Source organism: Schistocerca piceifrons, chromosome 11 (assembly GCF_021461385.2).
Source record: "Schistocerca piceifrons isolate TAMUIC-IGC-003096 chromosome 11, iqSchPice1.1, whole genome shotgun sequence".
In the NCBI taxonomy this organism is placed as follows: Eukaryota; Metazoa; Arthropoda; class Insecta; order Orthoptera; family Acrididae; genus Schistocerca; species Schistocerca piceifrons.
The window spans coordinates 79,438,532-79,454,608 of record NC_060148.1 but is presented as its reverse complement, the minus strand read 5'-3'; the positions used below and the strand labels follow the sequence as shown (position 1 = coordinate 79,454,608).

At 39.8% G+C, this 16,077-nt stretch overlaps 1 non-coding gene across 1 annotated transcript; it reads right to left on the bottom strand.

Moving 5' to 3' along the window:
- Positions 1–9,809: 9,809 nt before the first annotated feature.
- Positions 9,810–9,884, bottom strand: Trnat-ugu. The gene has a single exon. It is a non-coding gene; the product is annotated as a tRNA-Thr (tRNA).
- Positions 9,885–16,077: the final 6,193 nt, after the last annotated feature.

The window sequence follows — 16,077 nt, the reverse complement described above, 5'->3', positions numbered from 1 at the left end:
TGTACTTTGGTAATCATTGTTGCCAGAATCAGATCATGGTCACTGACACCAGTTTCACTGTGAACGTCCCAAAGATGTCTGGTCTATTTGTTGCCATTAGATCCAACATATTTTCATTGTTTGCAGGGTTTGTAGCCATCTGCTCTAGGTAGTTTTCAGAGAAAGCTTTTAGTAATGTTTCACAGGATGTCTTATGACATGCACGACTAATAAAACTATAATTTTCTCTGCAATAATGATGAAGTTGAAGAAATTAACTTAAAAAATTTGGCACAGCCCAGACTTGAACCTGGACCTATGCCTGAAGCACAGGCAGAACTTCCCCATTCTGTCCAAAGCTGAGTGCTTTCCAATACTGGAGAGCCTCTGCAATAGTGATGATTTAAGAAAGGAAAAATAAGCTGAGCAGGTGAATTGAAATTTGTGACACAGAGAGTACTGGACCAGGTTTGACCAGCAGCTGTGTTACCTTCACTGCTACGGTGGAGTAGTGGCTAGCATACATGCCTAGTAAGCATAGCTCAGCGTGTTCAGTCAGAGGGTTAGCTGCCCTCTGTAATAGAAAATCTGAGTTAATGGCTCAACAACCAACTTAAACCGATGTCTTATGACGTCTGCCCCGAGCACATGCAATGAACACAAGTGAACAAAATGAGATTAATAAAAAAAGTAAGCAAGGTAACATGGCTTCAAGTCCTGGCTATGGTACAAATTTTAGTTCATTTCTTCAGCTTCCATCATTATTATAGATAAAGTTGAGACTCATATGTCTCAAGGAAAATTTAATTATATCAGATCAGTAGTTTTCCCAATTAATTATTAGATGTATCTTCTGGTGAACCTTCCGGGATGTAAGGTCGTGGTCCATGAAACTCTTCAGCTCCTAATGTTTCATCCAGAGCTGCGCTGGACATCTTCAGAGGGGTGCTTCTCCTCCAGTGAGTCTTGCTGACTGACTCACCGGAGGAGAAACACCCCTCTGAAGATGTCCAGTGCAGCTCTGGACGAAACGTTAGGAGCTGAAGAGTTTCATCGACCACGACCTTACATCCCGGAAGGTTCACCAGAAGATATGTCATCCGGTCGTGAAAGCCTTCATACAATTATTAGATGATTGAAGTCTCCACTGATGTTCACAGTATGATAGGGGAATGTACAAGTGAACTGAGATATTCTGTAAAGTTTTTGGTTATGTCAGGAATGAGTCTTGTGGGTGATAGAAGGACCCAATTATAATTTTATACCCACCCCTGATAATAAATCTTGCCCAAACAATCTCATGTGCAGCTTGAATTTCTGTCTTGGTGGATTTGAGTTTCCTATTACTGCAACAAATATGCCACCTCAATTTCCCATTTGCCTATCCTTGTACTTAAACTTTCCCAAAAAATCTTACTGCTATCAGGTTTCAACCAGCTTCCTTTATGTTAGCTGAGAGCTTGCTGAATACTTTTCCACCAGCTTAAGTAATGCCAACCTGAACTGTAGATGTAAGCATAAGGATTCCAACATCCTTAAGAGGATTCTACAAGATGTGCAGGTATCTGATTTACACAATATTACTGCTACTTGCTTCTAATGAATATTTACTTGAGGTGTATGGCTCAGAAGATAACTCCATGAAACAACAGAGAATGAAATATGCAAAATAAACCAACACCTGAGCAAATTTCATTGTCTCGGTGGCTGGTTCTGCTCCAATGTCTTCTGACTTGATAAATGTACAAAAATTTAATCCCCTTTGTGAGATGTATTTTTATTGAAAGAGAGGCTGAAACATTCACACTGCTCACGTTACTCTTGCTCTTTCTCTAGCACAGAGAGAGGTGAAGTATGTAGCCATGAAAATATTTGACCATCTCCATTGTAAATTAAAGCTGTTGGCGAACAGGGAAAGTTAAAAAACCTGTTGCAGTGATTTCTCCTGACAGCTCCTTCTACTACTCACATGACTTCCTGAGTAGTTAGTATGTAGGGCCTATGTGACTGGGTTACATTTATAATATTTTGTTGCAGATTAAAACAAAGTATCCAGTTATTTAAATGGTCAGCATGCAGCCATGTTGTCACAGAGAAAATCTACCATACTTGTGAATTATTGACACATTCCATATGATGACAAGTTGTCGCGAATATGAGCTGTGGAACAGGCAAATGAACTAACCTACACTAAACTGGCCTCCTGTCGTGTATTACACAAAGTATTCTCACCCTACTTCAAAGAACAAAACCTCAGCTTGTGCTCCAGAACTCTCAATGTCATGTCAAAACAACTTTCACTAGCTTTCTTTGTATTAGGTTCACAATGATATTTTTGCTGATTTTAAGAATAACTTAGAAATGATTTTCACTTTTCCAGCTTCCAATGCAGGTTTCACAATTGTGTCTGTTAACATTCTTGACTTTAGTATAGGCCTACCTTTTTGGGTTTCCTTTCTCCGCTGTGCTTTAGGTAAAGTCAAACATCTGACAGCATCAAATATATGATTATTTGATTTAAAAAATTAATTTCAATGTAACTTGCTGAACAAACATTTTTTGTGGCAGAGAGTGATGTAAATTTGCTTCTCCAACAACATAGGTTTTATTAAGCATAACTTATCACAGAAAGTAATACTTTCTGACTCTTCTGGAAATACAATAAACAAAAGACTTCTGAAGGTGGATACTTCACGATCTATACAGTCCAGTGAAACTTTGTCAAAGAACTTACACAGTGAGCAAAGACAGTATCACTTTAGGCATTCGGACAAGTCTGTGCACTAGCCAAATGTTGACGGTAGGCTCGACAGTGTCCAATGAACAGTCCAGAAGGAAAACCACAGAGCACAGGCTCATTGTCAATAAGCACATTGCAGAGCTTGCTGTAAACATCAGCTAGTTGTGATAGGTGAGACCTTAGCAGTCTGCAGCAGCTCTTAGAACTGCCCAGCTATTTTTCTGTGTGACCTGGCATGAACACATGTAGGTTTCTGCGCTGCATCTAGTGACTTTATTGGACATACATGTAATTACATCATCTGTCGATATATCTGGTGGGATTACGAGAGAAGGAGCTTCTTTGCTTACTTCCAATCCTTCCGTTATTAGTGCTTTGATAACAAATGATACAAGGAACATACCTTGTGTAGAGATATTTTCACTTACGGTACTGCTGCACTGAAATCCTTCAATTTTGTGTTTGATGAAGCATATGAATCACTCACAAATTGTGACACATCATGGACTTACCTGCATTACTGAAGCCTCACAGTGTCAGGAAGGAGACAGCAACCTTAAAATAATTTACTGAATAAAAAAAATTTAACATAAAAAATTTTTACTGCTTAGGCTGCAAATTGTATTATACAATTAAGCCATGATGACTAGTTTTGGTTGCTTTCAATGACCATTTTCAGGTTCTGGCTCACAAAGCAATGATCCATCGTGTTGCATAAATTAGTCATCCTTACAAAATGTGCACAAGACAAAGATTAAAAGTAAAATCCCACAAGGCCAGCCAGCCTGGAAAAACACATCAAAACTAAGAGCAGCCTTAAGAATTGCCAGCTCCAGTTAATCCTCTACATGCTCCATTCAGCTTAGGATGCATGAAAATAGCTCTGGGAAAATTAAACAGATGTGAGATATTGTTGCCAGCAGCATTCGTGGCACAAATCTCTCCCATCAGAGACAGTTCCTCAAACCTTTCGGTACCAGAACTTTTGAGGGCTTGTGGATGGAGCGTAATAAAGTTTCATCACAGTTCCATATATGTCATTTTGTTTCAAAGGAGTGTAATCGAGGTTCTTTTTGTAGTTATTAAAGATATCTGCAACAATTTCTTTATTGAATGTAATAGCATGAGCAAAATTTGTCATCTGAGGTCTCCAAAGGGGCAGCTTATTGTGATATTTATACTAGTAAACTCTAGACCATTAGTTTCCTGTCCTTTTATTATGTATCCAAGTGGGCTCCATGACTTTGTTAGTACATTAGTTAGTTAGATAGCTAACTGCTTGTTCTCTACATCAAATTCATGATAAGCATTATGGTCTTTGATATATCAACAGAACTAACATTGGGTTAGTGCATAAGTTCATAGCATTCTTCTACAACTTTAATAAACACAACAAATACATGTAACAGAAAGTTTATAGTCATCAATAATATATTCTCATTCACCATTTACAACAGTCTGCCAATTTTGGGGTAACTTTTTGATTCTACAACTGTAGAAATCATGTGGTTTTGAGGCGAAGATCTCATTGAGCCACATTCTCGGAACATATTTTCATCTGGAAAGAAAGTTCCTTGAAGGTTGTTTGACAGAGAGCAGAAAGGGTGAAAATCTGAGAGTGCAGGATGAGGTGAATAATATCCCAGCTAGCACTCAAGCTTATTTCGAGGTGGATATTGAGTTTAGGTTCAGTTGAAAATTCAAGATTGAAAAATCAACCTGTTACACAGCTTATTTCAAGATGGATATGAGTTTAGGTTCAGTTGAAAATTCAAGATTGAAAAATCAACCTGTTACACAGTTTACATCAAGCTGTAAAAATTTAGCTTGAATTAAAATAAATTTCCCAAGCTTGAAATAAACTGTAATTTCTCTGGGAGGCTGTACAGCAGATGCGCGCGCAGCGTAGCTTCCATAGACGTCCACGGGAAGCGCCACAAGCGTTTATAAGCCTTGCAGTCGCTCTGACTCTGTCCCCCACCTTCTCCTTTTCCTTGAACACATCCGCACACTATATATTGTTCGCCGCCTCGATCCCCCTCACCCCCTGGTGTCTCCCTTCCTCTCCACTCCCAACCAGTTGCTGCGCCTTTACCGTTGTGTCCCTCCCTCTCTCCATCTCCACACCCTCCATCTCCTTTCCCAACACAACTTCCACCATCTACCACTCCCGGATGATGAGCTTGTGTCTGTATGTGTGGATGGATATGTGCGTGTGTGCGAGTGTATACCTGTCCTTTTTTCCCCCTAAGGTAAGTCTTTCCACTCGCGGGATTGGAATGACTCCTTACCCTCTCCCTTAAAACCCACTTCCTTTCGTCTTCCCCCCTCCTTCCCTCTTTCCTGATGAGGCAACAGTTTGTTACGAAAGCTTGAATTTTGTGTGTATGTTTGTGTGTCTATCGACCTGCCAGCGCTTTCGTTCGGTAAGTCACCTCATCTTTGTTTTTATATATGAAAAGAAATATCATATTCTTTTACGTAGAAAAATTGAACCTGGATGAAAGTGAAATGGATTACCAGCTAAGAAAACATATTACAAGTTGTTCAGCAAAAAGAGGTCATTTTAAACTAGCTCTCTAGTACGTGGCACTAATAACTTAAAACTTACTGTTATTTTACCTTTTTAAAATCTCGCCTTTTTATATATATTGCCCTATTACATTTGTTTACTTGTAAATACTCGCGCGTGTCACACCATGAATGAATAATCGTGAAGTGTGAAAAGTTTCTTTGCTAATACAAATAGTAATGACATGGTGAACGGGAAAAGTGCATCAAGAACCAGTCACTACATAGGTGTCAGTATTTTTTATTTACTTAGCTTTGACTGGTCTTCAATTGCTCTTAATTTTGTTGTTCCCTAGGTGAAATAATACTGCAAGGCCTACTGATACTTTTTACTTTTATTGTTATTTGTAATGTGGCTGAAATCTAATAAAAAGCAATATTAAAATATGACAAGGAGAACATTTTTTGTTCTTTTACATTTCAGTTCCACTGAACTGGTAATTTCTTAAATTCATTTCGATTTCATCTTTTATTTCATTTTGATTCAGTTTTACTCACCAAAATATAATTGTGGATAGAATAAACCGTCTACATTTTTCTAAACGGTAGTTTCCTTATAAGCTTACAGTATGAGGTGTATATGATTTCAAGTAATTGTTTCTTTATAATTCAGATTAAATGGCCCTGAAACTGTTAGAAATAGTGATGTGTGGCTTCTTCATGAAGTCACCGCAAAATTACCCAAATGTCATCTTTACTTTCAAAATTTCAAACAAAAAGTTATTTCAAATTACTTTAAAAACCCTTTGGAATGAAGTCACCAGAAGCAGCTGCTTACTCAGTGGCGTTTATACTAGTTAATGATTCTTACTACATCAGTGAGTTTGAAGTTATTTTGCTAATCTGGGGCATAAATTATATTTAGGTTGATCAGTTTCAACTTTTTACATTTTTTATGTTTAGGTATGGCTAACATTTTCTTTTACCTGTTACAGGATCATTATACCAGCAGAAGTCAGCGATATTTGATCCTGCTCTGGTCTGTGTGCTGGGGCCGGAGGGGCTTCAGAATAATTAAATTTTAAAATAAAACAATTTTAAACACTTTGAAAATAAAAATTTTTAAACATACATGTCTTGATAATTTTTTTCACACCATTTCCATTCTGATATTTATTTAATTAATTAGGTTCAATAAATTCAGATTAATAATTATATAGCTTAAAACAAGCTGTAAATACCAGGCTGTATTCCACGTGTGTAGATACAGCTGGAGCCAAACTTGATAAGTCAAGCTTGAAATATAGCTTGAACTCCGCCAACTTTGATGTTTGTTTCAAGTTTGAATCCAACTAACAGGCTTGAATATTCCAGCTTTGATCAAGCTTATATACTTGAACTTTACATCTGGAAACAAGTTTGAAACCGGCTCACTGTGCTATCTGGGTATGGGTGGGAAAAGAATTTCCAACGTAACTCCCCTACAGTGGTTTTTGTCAGTGTAGCAGGAAGTGGGCGGGTATGGCTACCTCAAATAACATAAGCAAATCAGTATGGAACTGTGTAAATGAGAGAATCAGCAGAAAACCAAAGCCTAGTGTCAACAATATCCAACTAATGACTGATAATGTAAATATTTCAGGTCCTTATATGATCAGTAATGTTATTAATACCCACTGTATAAATTCAGGTGATATGTGTGTGACCTCTGACACTGATGACTACAGAACTCCTTACCAGGTGCAAAAATCAGTGTTTATGTATGAAACAGATACAACTGAAGTAGAGGGAATAATAAATAAAATGCAAAACAAATTCTCTAAGGGATGGGATGAAATCTCCTCCATTATATTAAAACGATGCAAACAGTCACTCATACCTGTTCTGGTCCACCTCTTCAATGAAAGTTTGAATAAAGTTGTGTTTCCATCTGAATTAAAATATACCATAGTCAATCCATTGCACAAAAAATGTAGTATCAAAAAAGTCGAAAACTACCGACCCATTAGCTTAATTCCAGTCCTAAGCAAAGTATCAGAAAAGATTATTTCACTTCAGTTAGAAAACTTTCTCGTCGAAGAAAAAGTGCTATGAGAAACCCAACATGGTTTTAGGAAAGGTTATTCAACATCATCTTCCCAGGTTTGTTTTGCTAACTATTGGATAAAAATATTACCCTTTTCTGGGTAGAAGTGCCTTTTATTTTCACACTTGTACTTAACCACCTCAGGTACAGAAGAATTTATGCATGTTAGTAGTGTGTTGTGGTCTGAAAGACTTAAGTTTACATTTTGTGCCTCAGCAACATCATTTTCGATGAAACTTTCCTGGCAGATTAAAACTGTGTTCCGGACCGAGACTCGAACTAGGGACCTTTGCCTTTCGCGGGCAAGTGCTCTACCAACTGAGCTACCCAAGCACGACTCACGCCCTGTCCTCACAGCTTCACTTCTGCCAGCACCTCGTCTCCTACCTTCCAAACTTTACAGAAGCTCTCCTACGAACCTTGCAGAACTAGCACTCCTAAAAGAAAGGATATTGCGGAGACATGGCTTAGCCACAGCCTGGGGGATGTTCCCAGAATGAGATTGCCCGAGTTCGAGTCTCGGTCCGGCACACAGTTTTAATCTGCCAGGAAAGTTTCATATCAGCGCACACTTCGCTGCAGAGTGAAACTCTCATCATTTCCGATATTTGTAAAGATATTATCTAATAGGGATGAAGATGACTGTTATTCTAGTGGGGTCTGTGAAGAGTGGTGTCATGTGAAAGCTGTTTATGATACTCAAAAGCTGTCTTTTTCTTCATTTTCAATTAACAGGTTGATGTTAAAATCCCCACGTAGTAATAAGTTCACTTCATTGTTATACAAAATGTTTAGCACTGCTTCCAAATTTTTAAAAAATATGCTTTTGTCACGTAGTGGTGACCTGTACATTGATATGACAATTAGATTTTTATGCTTCCCATCAGATTTTAGCTCTATGGCACATGATTCAAAAAGTTTCTCGATAGTTAGATGGTATGTTTCAGATCTAACTTCATGCTCCAGCCCAGCCCTAGTATATATGCATAATCCACCACTTTTACAAACACTGCAGCAATAATGACATGCTAATTCAAAATTGCCTATATTTATAAGACTTAATTCACTGACCCTGCACCAATGTTGTGATAGACACATACAAGAGATATCTACAAAATTGTTTATGGCGACTTCTAATTCTAACACTTTATTCTTGAGACACTCAATGTTTTGACTCATTATCTTGAAAGTTTTGCAAGTATTTGTTATTTTGCCAATACCTGGGCAAGCGCTGCTTTGTTGTGGATTTTTGACACTTATCTGCAACATTTCAGGCGGATTTGTCACAATCTCTTCCTTTTCTTCGTTTGATGCCATAAAAAATCATCACTAACTGAAGCAGCTGTACCTAGCCTTTGGCTCCTCCTCAGGCAGTGTTGATCAGCTGCTACTGTCATTGGAAGTTCAGTGGCCGCTGCTGTTGGTGCCGTCGGTGACATGCTTTCTCGTGCAGTGACTGTATTTGCTTTTTTTACTGACACTGTTTCTACCGGAGGTGGGGCTGCTGCTGCTGTAACTGATGTGGGTTTTTCTTCGGCTAGTGATGGTTCTTCTGCTGTTGATGTAGGGTTAGTTGTTATTGCTGTTTCTTCTGTTGTCATTGTTTTTGTTGATGTCATCATTGGCAGTGGCGGTGGTACTGTTGCTTCTTTTTCTTCTGCAGGTGACATTATGCCTAAAAATTTCTTTGTGTGTTTGTTGAGTATGGCTTCTGCTTCTTTGTGACAATCAAGTGGTGAAGTTATTTTTGGAACTTGCAAAATTTGTGGTTCATTCACCACCATCCTTTTTGGCTTGAACCATTTCGTAATTTGAGGCTGTTTTACGGTTTGATTGTTCGTTTCTGGCCTACTGGGTTTAAACCACTTTGTAATTTGCAACTGACTTGGGGCTTTACTGTTTGCTGCTCGCCAAAAACTGCTTGTAAATTCCAGCTAACAGTTTTTATTAAGTATATTGTTCTTGATCTTTTAACATCAGTGATGTTTATTTCATTTCACAACTGGTGTAGAAAAAATTATTTATGTATATTGAACTTTCCAAAAACTTTGAGCCTTAAACTGATTTAATAGAACAGTACAGTATTGGACTTCTGTTTTCCAGCAAATTAATACATATTTTTAATTTTTTATAATGTAATCACTCCTGTTCTATTTAATAAATAAGTTACTTTTGTGACTATAGGTTTCATTAGACTCCTTTTTTAAAAAAATGCCCTTGATAATATGACATCAACAGATCCCTGAGCATTCTGGATTATTGAGGTCCTACTATATTATGTAAACTTAAGCACAGGTTTACAACTTGAAAACTGAAGCAAAGTTGACAACTGGCAAATAAATCTATGGTATATATGACGGTAGTATCTGTTCCCGAAAGAACAGTTACCGTGGATGACCATGCAGCTTTGCTAGAAATGAAATGATAATTAAATGGACACCCTAGCTGCAAACAGGCGTTGATGTACTTCATTGGGGACATGCTGAAAATGTGTGCCCCGACCGGGACTCGAACCCGGGATCTCCTGCTTACATGGCAGACGCTCTATCCATCTGAGCCACCGCGGGCACAGAGGATAGTGCGTCTGCAGGGACTTATCCCTTGCACGCCCCCTGTGAGATCCACATTCCCTACATGTCCACACTACTTCATTCGTAGTGCGCCTAATAGATGTTTGCCCATCACACTCATTACTCGTGGCAGATTAATCTACCAAGTCCCGTACGAGTTCGGGCATAGAGTGCGCATTCGCGTAGAGTGTGCATTCGCACCTTCTTGTGCGAATGCACACTCTATGCCCGAACTCATATAGGACTTGGTAGATTAATCTGCCACGAATAAAGAGTATGATGGGCAAACATCTATTAGGCGCACTACGAATGTAGTAGTGTGGACATGCTGGGAATGTGGATCTCACGGGGGGCGTGCAAGGGATAAGTCCCTGCAGACGCACTATCCTCTGTGCCCGCAGTGGCTCAGATGGATAGAGTGTCTGCCATGTAAGCAGGAGATCCCGGGTTCGAGCCCCGGTCGGGGCACACATTTTCAACATGTCCCCAATGAAGTACATCAACGCCTGTTTGCAGCTAGGGTGTCCATTTAATTATCATTTAAATCTATGGTATCTGAGGTACCAACATGCAAAATCAAAACTTATATGTTGTACAAGCTGTATCCTAATCACCAATATAAGTTGGATACATGTCATATGGAATGTTTTAATTAAATTAGTCTTTAAATTTCATAGTCCTACTGACACTTTGTATATCACTGCTACAATGGGGACCAGATTTTGAAATATGGGTCAACAACAACTGGAATACAAATATTTCTGAAAATGTTTCTTTGCCTTGTTTTCAAAAGGAAGATTGAACTTGTATGGTATGAACACTAAAGACACTTTTGTTGTTGACTACATACAATCCCAATATCCCATTTGGAACCTGTTGGAACACAGTATGTCAAATATAACGTAGAAAACAGGGGCAACAATAAACATAACCAACCAGCTCAAGGACAGCTATTTAGAATGTCAATGCTGGGCAGCATCCATCATCAAAATGGACACAGAATATAGGGTTACGGAACACTCAGTCCATCCAAAACCCTATCAGTACTGGTCAGTCATCCAAAGAATTCCTACCCTCTTTAATCCGAAATGGGGCAAATACAAATTTCTCTCCTCTAGGCTGAGAACGTAGCTACATTTTGGAAGAAGGTATCAGTATCTCTCCATTTCCAACAAAAATATAAAAATCTCTTTCCTTTCGACTTGAAAAAGAAACTTGTACAAATGCAAGCAACAGAAGGGCTTTTCCTAGGAGCAAATAAGGAAGGCAAAGGAGATTGTGAGACTAACTCCAGCTGTATGGAGGACAACAACTGCCAATGACAGCACTGGACAAGGAGTGTTACAATCAGTTGGAGGAGGACTCTGTTGAATAGCGGATCATTAATGGCTGTAACAGAACAATGACAACAATAACAGCTTCCAGTCATTAGACATACAGCCAACATCAGCATTCCTTTGATGTCCTGCAACTCCTAAGAAAGCAAAATAAAGCTTTCTGGAGGAAATGTGAAGAGAAGTAGAAGATATGCAATCTAGAAAAACTTATAGCGTACAAAACAACAAACAAAATTTTCATCAAATGCAAAATAACAGTCCCAGGTACAGTACAAGACAAACATGGAAAAATGCTCTGTGGTGAATTTGTGGTGAGGAGACAGAAATAATACACTGAGAATTGTATGATAGAGCACTTCCATCAAAGGATGTACTAGGAAAACAAGATGGAGCAGACAAACACAATAAAATAGACATCATTCTGCAAGAAGATTTGCCGGAAGCTCTTGAAACGTGTGGGACAAAATAGCAATGGATACTGATGACATGACAGAGCTAACCGAGAATGTTGGCAACAGCGTGAATGTGACACTGCTGAAACTGATTAGGTCCATCTACACATATCAAAAAAAGTTTTGCATCACCTTGGTTCTGAGAGTTCTGGAACCTGTACAGAAAATTGGAATAGAGATCCACATAAACATCATTTCCGCACTTTTTATTGCTCATGAAAGCCACACATTGCATGTTGTACCACCATACAGTGAGACCTTCAGAGGTGGGGATCCAAATTGCTGCACGCACTGGTACCTCTAATACCCAGCAGCACATCCTTTTGCATTTATGCATGCCTGTATTCGTCGTGACATACTATCCACAAGTTCATCAAGGCACTGTTGGTCCAGATTGTCCCACTCCTCAACAGCAATTTGGCATAGATCCCACAGAGTGGTTGGTGGCTCATGTCGTCCATAAACAGCCCTTTCCAATCTATGTCAGGCATGTTCAATAGGTTCATATCTGGTGTATGCGCTGGCCACTCTAGTCGAGCGATGTCGTTATCCTGAAGTAAATCATTCACAAGATGTGCACAATGGGGGTGCAAATTGTCATCCATAAAGATGAATGCCTTGACAATATGCTGCGGGTATGGTTGCAGTATCGGTCAGAGGATGGCATTCACGTATAGTGCAGCCATTACAGTGCCTTCCATGACCACCAGCGGCGTACATCAGCCCCACATAATGCCACCCCAAAACAGCGGGGAACCTCCACCTTGCTGCACTTGCTGGACAGTGTGTCTAAGGCGTTCAGCCTGACTGGATTGCCTCCAAACGCATCTCTCCAACAACTGTCTGATTGAAGGCATATGCGACACTCAGCAGTGAAGAAAACGTGATGCCAATCCTGAGCAGTCCATTCGGCATGTTTTTGGGCCCATCTGTACCATGCTGCATGTTGTTGTGGTTGCAAAGATGGATCTTGCCATGGACGTCGGGCGTGAAGTTGTGCACCATGCAGCCTATTGTGTACAGTTTGAGTCGTAACACGATGTCCTGTGGCTGCAGGAAAAGCATTATTCAAGATGGTGGTGTTGCTGTCATGGTTCCTCAGAGCGATAATCCGTAGGTAGCGGTCATCCACTGCAGTAGTAGCCCTTGGGTGGCCTGAGGGAGGCATGTCATCGACAGTTCCTTTCTATCTGTATCTCCTCCATGTCCGAACAACATCGCTTTGCTTCACTCCGAGATGCCTGGACACTTGCCTTGTTAAGGCCCTTCCTGGCACAAAGTAACAATGTGGACACAATCGAATTGTGGTATTGACCACCTAGGCATGGTTGAACTACAGGTGACACGAGCCATGTACCTCCTTCCTTATGGAATGACGAATTGATCGGCTGTCAGACCCCTTCCATCTAATAGGCGCTGCCCAGGCATGGTTGTTCACATCTTTGACCAGGTTTGGTGACATCTCTGAACAGTTAAAGGGACTGTGTCTGTGTATGTGATACACTATCCACAGTCATCATCTGTCTTCAGGAGTTCTAGGAACCAGGGTGATGCAAAACTTTTTTGATTTATGTATAACACAGGAGACATACCAACTGATTTCCAGAAATGAATCACAGCTCCTATTATAAAGAAGGCATAAACTATGAAATGTGGAAAGTACTGAGCTTTAATGCTTACATCACATGCATCAAAAACGTTCATAAGGATAAGTCTGAGGAGTGTTGAAAAGAAGTTGGAAGACATATGGAGCGCAGGTCAGTTTGGATTCGAGGGGGGGGGGGGGGGGGGGACAAGAGAGGTGATTCTGGCACTGACACTGTGGCTTCTTATAGAAAAGCAATAAGAGACAAATAAACCAACTTATGTTGCCTTTGTAGAACTGGAAAAGACAACTGATGACATTATCTGGCAAGAGATGTTCAGAGTGTTAAAGAAAGTAGGTCTAAAGTATAAAAATACACAGGTGACACCCACCTTCATTAAGAACAAAGCAGCTGTGATTGGGGATTTTCATAAGGAATGAGAAGCAATACTTAGAAAAAATTTGCGGCAAGGATGTGCTCCCTCCCCTCTTCTATGCAATGCTTACCTCCGGGAAGCCTTACACCAAGTTTGTGAAACAACTGAAGCGGGAATCAAAATTATTGGAGAGAAGATACACATGCTGTGATATGTAGATGATGTAACAGTGGCCACAGAGACAAAAGAAGATTTACAGATGATCTTCAGTTCAATGGAAAGGACTTCCTATAACCAGTGTGGTATGGAAGCAGAATCTCAAGGGATGGTAGGAGTTGGAAAGAACTTGTGAGCCAAAATTGCATTTAACTTGAGAAATAACATACCAGAGAGAAAATCAGTTTGGTAATAAGGAACTGGATCAAGAAAGTATTTATTTGGACTGTGGACCAATAAGAGTGTGAATCCTGTACAGTAAGAAAAGCAGAAGATGGCTAGAAGCCCTGGAGATTTGATGATACAGAAAGATGTTGAAAACCAGCTGGAGGGAGACTTACCAATCAAAAAGCACGGAGAAGAACACAGGAGACCAGATCTCCAAGGATTCACATCCAAAAAAGAAGAGACAAACTAGTAAAACACATTTTGAGACACAACAGCATCAGAAGGAATTGCCAAGGATGACTGAGGATGTGATACATGCAGCAGATTATGAGTGATGTCGGTAGTGGCCTATTCACAGAAATGAAGAGGATAGCTGACAGAAGAGTAGAATGATGTACTGATGTGAACTGACCTTAGTGTTGGACACTAAAGAAGAACACAAAAATGAACAGTCGTTTGGCGACTGCTTATTCCCTACATCACAATTATTGTTCCTAACAGGCATAGTGTCTTCCGAGTGATCACCTAGTTTTCTTTAGTCCAAGTTCCACGAATAAAAAAATGAGCTTCTCTCAACTAATTTTTTAATCGTGTAAGGTTAGATTCATAGTTCTATAATGAACAATGGTACTTGCTATGCAGTTTACAGTATCATCCCTCTATGAGGGCTATTTCAAAAATTTCGCATAAAATGCATGGGCGTCCGTAACAGTGGAATAATTCCACATGCAAAGCATAAGTTGTGAGCCTGACTTTCAGCTATCACCATGTGCTTTTTGTTTTATAATCATTTGCCTTCTAAGTGAGGTATTCTGATTTGAAATGGAAGGAGAAAATGACTTGGGTCAAATCCCATGTCTGTGGGGTGGGGTTTGTGTTGAGTGTAGTGGATAGAGGCAAAACTAGAGCCAGGAGGAAAGAAGACGGGTCGGGTGGCTAGCTAGAGGATGGATGGATATGTCAGTATGGTTGCACGACAGCAAGGTCTTCAGCACCTGCATGAAAACGGTTGGAGATGAGTGTCGGTAAAATACACTAAGCAGGAGTATAAAACAGCACATAAAATAAAGATAACAGAAGTTGGAAAACTATGTGTGTACCTATACAGTAGCACAGAACGAAGTATCACATCAATATTAAAATATTAACTTTATGGGAAGAAAGTGATATAAGGAACTAAAACAACAGAGCAGACGGGTGTGGCTGGCTGACCACAAAAATAAAAAAGAAGGTGCCGGTCACTCTGCAGCACACTAAAACCTACAGCCTAAGAGTTTAGGCCAGATTCCAGACACATCACAAAACTTTAAAATATTAGTCACACTTCTCTCATCATCAGTTAAAATAGAGGGCAGATCCCCACCAATATTTGCTTCTGCGCTAGCATCATGGTATAAAATGCACTCTGTTGAAATAGGGTAGCCAGAGGCTTTGAGATAGACAGCAGGTTCGCTGGCTGGGAATGCAGTAGGGAGGGGTGGCAGGTGCATAGGTTAGGCATGTGCTGCATTTGAAATGAAGAGAGAAAAGGACTCACATCAAATCTCATTTAGTGACCATAGGTCTTACATCAAAATTGAAAGTTGAGGGGGGGGGGGGGTTGACACATTGAAATTCACAGTATGGATTGAAGCACAATGTGCCATTAAGACTAGACAAGTACTGAAGACAAAAGAAGGCAGTAGCCAGTAACTGCAACAAACTACACTTCCGCTGTCATTACTGACAACATCTGCAAGGAGAGCAACACCAAAAAAATGAAGAAATTGCAAGTGGAGCAAACATATCTGTCTGTTCAGTGTTCAGAACCACAAGCTAGAAACAACAGAAGAGAAAAGTAGCTGCAAAATGCCTTCTTCATCATATAGATGAAGAGAAAAAAGCAAACCACACATTTGAGTCAATGCTATTAGACAGAGGAAGCTCAGTTTTTAAATAGTCTCGTCACCACAGACGGAAGATTCAAGATTTTGAGCCAGGATTGGAATCTCTAGTCTCTCAGTGGAAACACCCTGACTCGCCTTGACCAAAAAAATGGCATCCAGTCCAAAGTCAA